This window comes from Euprymna scolopes, chromosome 40, assembly GCF_053919585.1.
Source record: "Euprymna scolopes isolate OS-2025 chromosome 40, ASM5391958v1, whole genome shotgun sequence".
NCBI classification, from domain to species: domain Eukaryota; kingdom Metazoa; phylum Mollusca; class Cephalopoda; order Sepiida; family Sepiolidae; genus Euprymna; species Euprymna scolopes.
The window spans coordinates 66,609,416-66,619,690 of NC_136521.1; positions in this window are offsets into that span (position 1 = coordinate 66,609,416).

Below are 10,275 nucleotides of genomic sequence, written 5' to 3' on the forward strand. Positions count from 1 at the left end.
TACACAAAATAAAAGATTTATTTTTTCTAGCGAATCTTTGCACTTCCTGTCAAGTGATTGGTCTACACACTGACCAATCAACTGGCAGGGCGCATTGATTCAATCTATCCCCTAAGAAACCTTTTTAGCCTGTTTTGGGAATCGTGGCCAGCCAACAGAACGCAGACTCTCTCTCTCTCTCTCTCTCTCTCTCTCTCTCTCTCTCTCTCTCTCTCTCTCTCTCTGTTTCAGTCGATATAACCTCCGACCTTCTTCAGGTGTATCTTGTCGAACTCGAGAATATTTCTGTCGAACACAGGAATTTGCACGGAATTTCAAACTGAAGCCTCTGTCCGCAAGAACCCGTGGCGCAGTGGTTAGAGTACTTGGAAAAATCAATTGTAAAATGTGATATTCTTCTGAAGGTTGAAGGTTCAATTCTCTGTGTGGCTGATGGAACAAAAACATGCTACCCCCGTGAAGTAAATAAAGGGTTCTGTTCGAAATTCCGTCGAAATTCCCGAGTTCAACAGAAACATTCCCGAGTTCGACAAGATACACCCGAAGAATGTCGGAGGTTACATCGACCGAAACATTGTGAAAATGATGAGAACAATAGTCAGAAACGTAATAAACCTTTTGTTTTAAAAGAGGTTTTATTGTTTATTCCATGTTACGTGTTCGACTAATTATATTATAGGGTTGCACTAACGCATTCCCTAAACCTTCACTACGCCTGCGGAACTTCATATACCCCTGCATTGTAATACTTCAGAACATCAGGCAGAGGCTAACAGGTGCTACACCTTGGCCAATGATGACTCGGAACTCTGCAAGATAGGGGCATTCAGGTCCCTGGGGTATTATACACGCCTTCATATCTAAATACATACAGCGTTAAGTATTCTCAAATGGCCACCCATCTGATACTGGCCAGGCTCAACATTGCTCTACTTTGATGATCCAACGTTAACTGGTCTATGAATGATATTATGCCGTATATGAGGTGCCTTCAATAATTTTCCAGCTTTTTTTTTTTTTTACATACATTTAAAATTGTCGTAGACTCTTGAAAATTCAATATGTTATTGCTACGCATTTTATGAGATGACTGACCAATTTTTATAATTTCAAGTTCAAATGAACAGCTACAGCTGAAATTGGAATACACCCTACTAAAGCTTGATTGTCATAGCTATTGAATTTCAAAAATGCAACCTGGAAGAATGCTGTGCGATAAAATTTTGTTTTAAACTTGGAAAAAAATTTTTATAGAAACGTATGGAATGCTTCAGACTGCTTTTGGACCATCTTGCATGAATCGAGTATCAGTTTTTGAGTGGCATAATAGATTCGAGGAAGGCAGGGAGTCTGTGAGGGATGATAAGAATAATTTATCTAGTCTGGTGGAATATCGAGTGTAGTGATGTTACTGTAGGTAACATCACTCGGAGAAAGTGCACCATTCTTTGTATAAACCGCTGTAAGTTAGGCATACCGAGAAGATCTTATTTGAGCTGCAAATGCAAAATGTGATTTTGAATATTTGGTCAGGGTTTAATTCTAGGGAAAAGTATCCTCATACAAGGTTGTCCTGACAAACCCATGTAGAGAGAAACCTTACATACTTGAGAACAGCATCCAGTAGGCAGTCAAGTTCTCTCCAGTAGGCATTCAAGTTCTCTCTTATAGACATTCAAGTTCACTCCAGTAGGCATTCAAGTTCACTCTTATAGACATTCAAGTTCACTCTTATAGACATTCAAGTTCACTCTTATAGACATTCAAGTTCTCTCTTATAGACATTCAAGTTCTCTCTTATAGACATTCAAGTTCTCTCTTATAGGGATTCAAGTTCTCTCCAGTAGGCATTCAAGTTCACTCTTATAGACATTCAAGTTCTCTCTTATAGACATTCAAGTTCTCTCTTATAGGCAGTCAAGTTCTCTCCAGTAGGCATTCAAGTTCACTCTTATAGACCTTCAAGTTCACTCTTATAGGCATTCAAGTTCACTCTTATAGACATTCAAGTTCTCTCTTATAGGCATTCAAGTTCTCTGTAAGCATTCAAGTTCTCTCCAGTAGACATTCAAGTTCTCTCTTATAGGCATTCAAGTTCTCTGTAAGCATTCAAGTTCTCTCCAGTAGGCATTCAAGTTCTCTCCAGTAGGCATTCAAGTTCTACAGATGTAAGACGGGATGTTGCAGCCGAGTAAATCCCACTCCTACAAAGTAGAGATCCCTAGGTGTAAGAAAGTCTTCTACTCCAATAGTTTCTTCCACAGAACTGCTAGACTTTGGAACTCCCTTCCGGGATTCTGCTTTCCCACCTGTACTGACATGCAGAAGTTCAAGTGTAATGTGAACAAACATCTTGCTGCTCATCTCCCTTCATAATATCCCTGCAACTTATGTCCCCGATAGTAGCTCCCTACTTCAAAGTGGCACTGCGCCTTGTTGAGGTGAAAATTGGAAAAAAAAAAAAAAAAAAAAATTAACCCAGGTCCCCTCCACCAATTCGCTTTCTGTCCTTTTCACCCACACAACTATCGGTCTGTTTGGGTAGGGGGGGGCGCTGGTCGTGATTGGCAAAGCTTATGTTTCACGGAGTCTTAATAAAGAATCGCTTTTTCTCCTTCCATACAGACTGAAAGAAAAAAAGAAGAATCATAAGACTGGTTTCAGGTTTTATTTCTCTCGACGAAACAGCGACACCAGATTCAAAACGAACAGGATGTGCCCTTCGGTTGCCATGCCGACACCGTGGTTTCCCGCCCTTTTTTCTCTTCACATTTTAATCATTAAACAAAAATGGCGACGTCTTCCTTTTCCTTCTCAAGAAATAAGCTATCTATCTGGCCTTCGGGCTAAGATCTTAGTGTAGTATCTGTTCTTATGCTACAGTTAAGTTAATGGGTCATTAGTCAATGTAGGGGAAATCTTTCTCTACTAAGGCAATTGTAGTTTAGCAACTGCCAGAGTGCCCCTTTTGGGGGGCTGGTTTCCTCCTACATTAAAAACGACTTTGTGTCACATTGGCTCTCGTGGGGAAGCAAATAAATACCATGTATGCATATGAGCAAAAAAAAAAAATGAGCAAAAAAAAAAAAATGAGCAAAAAAAAAAAATGAGCTAAAAAAAAAATGAGCTAAAAAAAAAATGAGCTAAAAAAAAAATGAGCTAAAAAAATAATGAGCTAAAAAAAATGAGAAAAAAAGAAATGAGCTAAAAAAAATGAGCTAAAAAAAAATGAGCTAAAAAAAAGAATGAGCTAAAAAAAAAATGAGCTAAAAAAAAAAATGAGCTAAAAAAAAAAAATGAGCCAAAAAAAAAATGAGCCAAAAAAAAAAAAATGAGCCAAAAAAAATGAGCTAAAAAAATATTTTTTTATAAACCAAACCTATCAAGATAGTAGGAGCTCTACCCGTTTAATAGGAGCAGTTCATAAAGCAATTAAAAATATGAGAAATAAAAGACACATTAGAACTTTATTAAATCATCAAGGCAATAATGACGAAAACGAGAGGAAAAAGAGGAAAAGGCCATGGCATTTCGAAGCTAAATGCTTCTCACCAGAAGAAGAGAAATCGGCATTATAACGCTATATGGGTATACAAGCATAAAATTGGCTTGGGAACATTTAGATTAGAACTAAAAACTTAAAAGAAATATTGGGTGAATTAATGTAGACTATTAAAGTGGTCGGGGCAAAAAACGAGTAGTGTTGGTAAAGAGGGGGGTTGGAACAATTTTATCTATGGTTTTGCTAGTGGATGTGGCCGTACACAAAGCAAGATTTCTCATGGCTATTGAAACTGCAGGAATCAATGGCTAATCGAAATCTATGTAGCTAAATCATATTGAGATTCTCAAAGATATTGGAGTAAATGAAAACTTTAATCTATTTATTTATTTATTTATTTGCGGACGGTTATCCCCATCTTCATAGTTGTTTTTTTGTTTTTTACAAGGTGGTCACCACTTATCAAGGCCCGAAAGCCACTCAGGAATAAGGGTTATTGTAAGTACAGTACGTTTGTGTGGATATTTTAGAGTGTCTTCTTATAGGGGCGGTTTATCAGGAATTTGTTTAAGTTGGACTTGAAGGCATCCAAGTTGTAGTCAGGAGGGAAGCAGGCAGACGGAACAGAGTTCCACATGCGTGCAGTTCTAAGAAAGAAGCTTTGTTCATGGAATCTACGTTTTTATTTAGGCACAGATAAAGAGTGGGGAAAGTTTTTGACAGTGAATTCAGCTAGACAGGTGTTTTTTCTAAAAGATGGGCGAGGGGGACCAGAGATTGGAGTTCAGACGAGCACCTACCATGGAAATAACGATAAAACAAAGATAGGCTTGCAACGTCTCTTCTGTGGGAGAGAGGTTGCAGGGAAGAGAAAAGGGCATCCCCCACTAAGCCACGAAGTCTATTTTATACTCTGTCAAGGCAGGATAGGCTGTTTTTAGCAGTTCCTGCCCAGATATGGCAGCAGTATTTTGTTTTGCTACGTTTCGGCCAACTGTTCCTCTGGTCTTCTTCAGGTCGTTAACCGCGACAGGATAAGAATGCTGAGTCTCTTAACTGTAGCCACAGTAATTACTGCCTTCCATAGTTGTCATCGCACCACGTTTTGACCAACTAATCCTCTGGTCTGCTTTGTGTAGTATTGAAACCACTATTTCAGACAATGCTCACCTGGAACCGTAGAGATTCAACAGCTCTATCCACTGCGTTACAGAGGAATAGTTAACTGAAACAAGGGGGTAGGAGTAAAAATAAATGATGTTATTTTTATTTAAAAAAAAAAATATGCATCAAGTGCTCTTGAAAGCCAAATCACAACGTAATATTAGGAAAATAAACAAATATTTTACTTGTTTGAAATTTATAACAAATATATTTCAGAGATATACTCCATCTTCAGCGTGTTGTGTTGTTTCTTTTTTTTCTTTTCTTCTTCCTTGCCATGTTGTAAAGTTGGAGGAAGAAAAGTCTGTTTGTAAACAGCCGCCCGTTGTATCTCAGCGGTTGTATTTTGAAATGTTGGATCAATGCGTACGCAACGCGAGAATAACGTCAAGGGTGGGAGTTTCATATAGAAACGTTGATTTAATTTGAATAAAATAAAATACGCATCAAGTGCGCTTGAAAGCCAAATCACAACGTAATATTAGGAAAATAAACAAATATTTTACTTGTTTGAAATTTATAGCAAATATATTTCAGAGGTATACTCCATCTTCAGTGTGTTGTTTTGTTTCTTTTTTTTTTCTTTTCTTCTTCCTTGCCATTTTGTAAGTTCCTAATATTACGTTGTGATTTGGCTTTCAAGCGCATTGATGCGTATTTTATTCTATTCAAATTAAATCAACCTTTGACGTTACGTTATTTTTATTTGATATTTAAAAATAAAAAAATTTTTTTTAATATTTGTTTTTAAAAAAAGTCAAAAGAAATCATTCAAACGGCATATTTAAAAATGTTTTAGTGCGAAACGGCATATTTAAAAATGTTTTAGTGCGCGTGTTTCTATGCAACTGTAAAAAGTTACAAATGATTTCCAACATCTGGATTATTTGGATTCATCGTGCTACTGTTCTCATCTTGCGTGTGGTTTTTCACGTTATTTCGGTCGATGTAACCTCTGACCTTCTTCAGGTGTATCTTGTCAAACTCAGAAATGTTTCTGTCGAACTCGGGAATCTGCACAAAATTTCGAACGGGACCCTTTAGTTACTTCACGGGAATAGCATGCTCTCGTTCGATCAGACATGACTAGATAGAGGTCCTATAGTAATTCGCAATTGTATTTTTCGGTCAGTCACACCGAATATTGAACTTTCAACCTTCAAGAGAATACCATTTTGTATTTAGCTGCTTGTCGGGTGTAGTCAGGATTATGTACGTTGATGGGGGGCGGGGGCACATGTGCTATATAAATCCATCAGAGAACATTCCATTAAAATACTTATATTAACTAGGACAACAGCATATTCTTTTCATTGTTTTGACTCTCGAGTGTGTATCCATTGATATCTGATATGCTTTTATATAGAGTGATGTGGTTCTCGGTTGATTAACTGTGTCTAACTGTGTCTGAACGGGCCCGACACTGCACCATCCACACCGAGTGTCTCTAACCTCGTCGAACTGCACCCGATATGACAGGTGCTCTTTCGATCGTAAGTTGTCCCGTCACAAGTTGCCCTATTGATCGTCTTCACACGTTGTGTTTCCATGGCGCTTCACCTCTCGGTCGAATCGTCTCCTACCCCGGGTAGTCTCCGGGTACATTAATCCCTTCGCTGGTCCCTGCAGCTCGCTTCAAAATGAAGAAAGTCCTCACCACAAACAAATAGTACCTCGGTTTATAACAATAACAAACTATTTATTAAGTTCATTATTTCACAACGGCTGGCGTCTAAATTGAGGTGACAAACTATAGCAGTGAACGATGCATGACCAGACAGTAAAGTCACAGATTTCCCATTAACACAGGCTAGTTAACATCATAACATCAGGCCCCGAGGGCCTCCAAGTCGGGAGCGCTTGACTAGCCTAGCCGTTCAATTTGCTGGCTACGACTCTAATCATTTTAGACTTCCTTTTTCTGAATCCAACATTTTTTTCTCACCTCTCCCTCGGAGAGTAGTTAGGGTTAGGGTTAGGGTTTGGCCGATAGTGCAGGGTTAGGGTTAGGGATAGGGTTTGGCCGATAGTGCAGAGTTAGGGTTAGGGTTAGGGTTTGGCCGATAGTGCAGGGTTAGGGTTAGGGTTAGGCCGATAGTGCAGGGTTAGGGTTAGGGTTTGGCCGATAGTGCAGGGTTAGGGTTAGGGTTAGGGTTAGGCCGATAGTGCAGGATTAGGGTTAGGGTTAGGGTTTGGCCGATAGTGCAGGGTTAGGGTTAGGGTTAGGGTTTGGCCAATAGTGCAGGGTTAGGGTTAGGGTTAGGCCGATAGTGCAGGGTTAGGGTTAGGGTTAGGCCGATAGTGCAGGGTTAGGGTTAGGGTTAGGCCGATAGTGCAGGGTTAGGGTTAGGGTTAGGGTTTGGCCGATAGTGCAGGGTTAGGGTTAGGGTTAGGGTTAGGCCGATAGTGAAGGGTTAGGTTTAGGGTTAGGCCGATAGTGCAGGGTCTATTAAATTAGAGACTCTTTTTTGGATCCTATCCAAGAGTGGGAGACTGGTAGTAGATGCAGGAGCGCAGATGTGGCAACAATTCTCCACGTATGGGCGAATGGTGGCCTTGTAGAGGTGCAGGATACTCTCAGGCGTGAGTAATATTCTAACACGGTAAAAGAGGTCTATCTTCTTTGCAGCAGCTTTGGCAATGTACTCAATTTATTAGTTCTAATTCATGTTTCCTGTGAATATTAAGCCGAGGAATTCAAACAATGAACTCTCAGATAGAATATTATTAGCCTTGTTTATCTGTGGTTACCTACTCGAGTTGAGCAGAATGGGATGGACGTATCTATTGTATTAAAAAGCTACTCACACTTGAGAGTATCCTGTACCATTACAAGGCCACCATTCGCCCCTGCATAGAGTATTGCTCCCACATCTGGAATGGTGCATCTACCACTAGTCTCTCCCTCTTGGATAGGGTCCCAAAAAGGGTCTCCAATCTAATAGGTCCCACTTTGTAAACTAGGCTCCAATCCCTGTCCCATCTAACGGGGCAGGTTATCTCAATATTCCATAAGAATCTTTCACTTAGTGACACAAGCACCAAGTGAAAGATTTTATCAGCAGTCTGCTCCACTAATCGTCGCAATATTGCATTCCTGTGCAAGTATTTTAACGGAATGTGTTCTGATGAACTCGTTGCACTTGTGCCCCTTCGACGTACATATCCCCGACAAAGCCGCTTAGCAACAAAAACTCACCCTTTCATTGTTGAGATCCCTAAATACCAGATTTTTTTTTTTTTTTTCTTTTTTTGCTCTAATAGTTTCTTTCCTTGAATAGCTAGACTTTGGAATTCCCTTCCTGCTACCTGCTTCCCTTACAGTACTGATATGCAGAAGTTCAAATGTAACATAAACCAACATCGTTAATCTTTCCTGGGCATGGTCCCAGGTAGTAGCCCCTTATGTCCAAGTGATAATAAGCCTTGTTTGGGGTGAACGTGAGTGAAAAAAAAAAATTCATAACGTTTAGGTCTACGTAATCGGGTGTATCTCAGAAAATTCGAGAAACTTTCTGTTGAACTCGGGAATCTGCACAAAATTTTACATGGGATCCTTTTATTTAATCCGCGGAGGAATAACATGCTTTCGTTCCATCAGCCATGACAGGGTAGAAGTAATTCACAATTGTCGTCTGCACTGAGGATTGAGCCTTCAATCTCCAAGAGAGTGTAACTTGCAACTGAATTTCCCCATGTACTTTAGCCATTGCGCCACGGATCCCCGAGACTACAATTGCCATTACAAGTTTTACCCAGTCATGTCTGAAGAAACGAGACCATGGATTTGAAATTCCGTGCAGAATTTTGAGTTCGATTGAAAGAGCTTCAAGTTCGGCAAGATGTACCTGAAGAAAGTCGGAGGTTACATCGACCAAAAACTTGTGAAACTAAAACACAAGATGAGAACAATAGTCGGAATAATCCAAAGAATACGGATTATTAATCCTCATCTCAAAAATTCATAAAGTTGGCAATTTTCTGTTTTTTGTTTTTTTTTCTTTCCTTTTTTTCTTTTTTTACCCAACGAAAACGACATGAAAAAAACGTGCCACTTGTAAGCCCCCGCCCCTCTCATTATCGTTCCCTCTTAACCGGAGAGAAGAAGAAGAAGAAGAAGAAGAAGAAGAAGAAGAAGAAGAAGAAGAAGAAGAAGAAGAAAGGGTTAATCAATAAGAAATTAAGCAGAGGCGAAACATGTAAGAAAGTAGGGAGTTAAAAACAGGGGGGGCGTGAAATCAATGCAGAGAGAGGGAAGGGGAGGAGTAATAGGAGAAAACAAAAAGAGGGAAAGAGGGAATAAAGTGGATGAACAACTAAGAAAGAAAGAAGAAAAAAGGGAGAGGGGGAAAGGGAGAGGGGGAAAAGAATGCGAAAAAGGAGAAACGGAGAAAGAGAAAACGAATAGGAAGAAAACGAAAACGAACAGATAAAAAAAATGAAATCCAAGTATAAAAAAGAATATGAGAAGCGCACAAGAGAGATAGAGAAAGAGAGAGTGAGGGGGAGGGGCAGTATTTGAAAGGTGAAATGGCGGCCTTTTTTTTAAGGTCACGTAAAAATACCTAAACAAAGGGCAAGGAACAAGCGGTCCGATTTCGAACTGATGTCGCTGTGATGCTGTCGGCTTTTATTGCAAACAACGTTGTCATAAGCGGCTGATGTCGCTGTATGAAAATTACACATGACGTAGCAACTGCTGCAAAATCACCCCCACCTTCCTCTATTATCACACACCTTACCCCCCCCCCTTTAGCGGTCTTTCTCGTAACTCATACCACTCCCAACTTAACTTCACTTTAGACGAGTAAGGGAGATAACTGTTGAAACTATGATTATGACTATTATGCTTTCAATAGTTATCTCCCTTATTATGGGAATTATAGTTATCTCCCTTATTATGGGAACCTTTGTTATAGGAATTTTGGTAAATGGGCATATCAGATGCGTAAATAATAATTTACGTAAATAACAAAAAATATATATATATCTATAAAAGTGGGAATGCGTGTGTGTGTGTGTGTGTGTGTGTGTGTGTGTGTGAGGACAATTTTCAACAAATTTTTATCTACAGACTTGAAATTTGGTATATAGGGTATTCAGACATGTGGAAATTTTTTTAAACGGTTTTCATCCGGAAAAAGTGGCTGCTAAGGGGGTAGGATTAAAAATTGGTACGTGGGGGGGGGTCGTTGGATTTTTATCTCTTTGTTAACTGTTGCACGAATGCGCATTTTGTCTTTCAAGTTTATATATATCATCACGTTGTCCCCATATATATTGTCTGATGAACTTTGCATGTAAAACCCTTTCAAATACTGACTGTGTGCCCCCCCTCTTCAATAATGCATTTCCCCGGCTCTGTTTTAAGACTTCCACTACACATCTATCTCCACTGTCTATCGCTTCTATTATAAACTAGCAGGGATACCCGGCGTTTCCCGGGCGTGTGGAGAGGTAGTAAGGATCCCCGGTGAGGGGGGAAATGAAAAGGTGTTTTTAAAAAAGCGGTATAGTAGAGGGGGGGGTCCCCGGCATTGCCTGGGTCGAGTAAAGAACCCCGGGGGGGTGGGGGATTAAAAAAAAGCAAATTGGTAGTACCGGGTGGG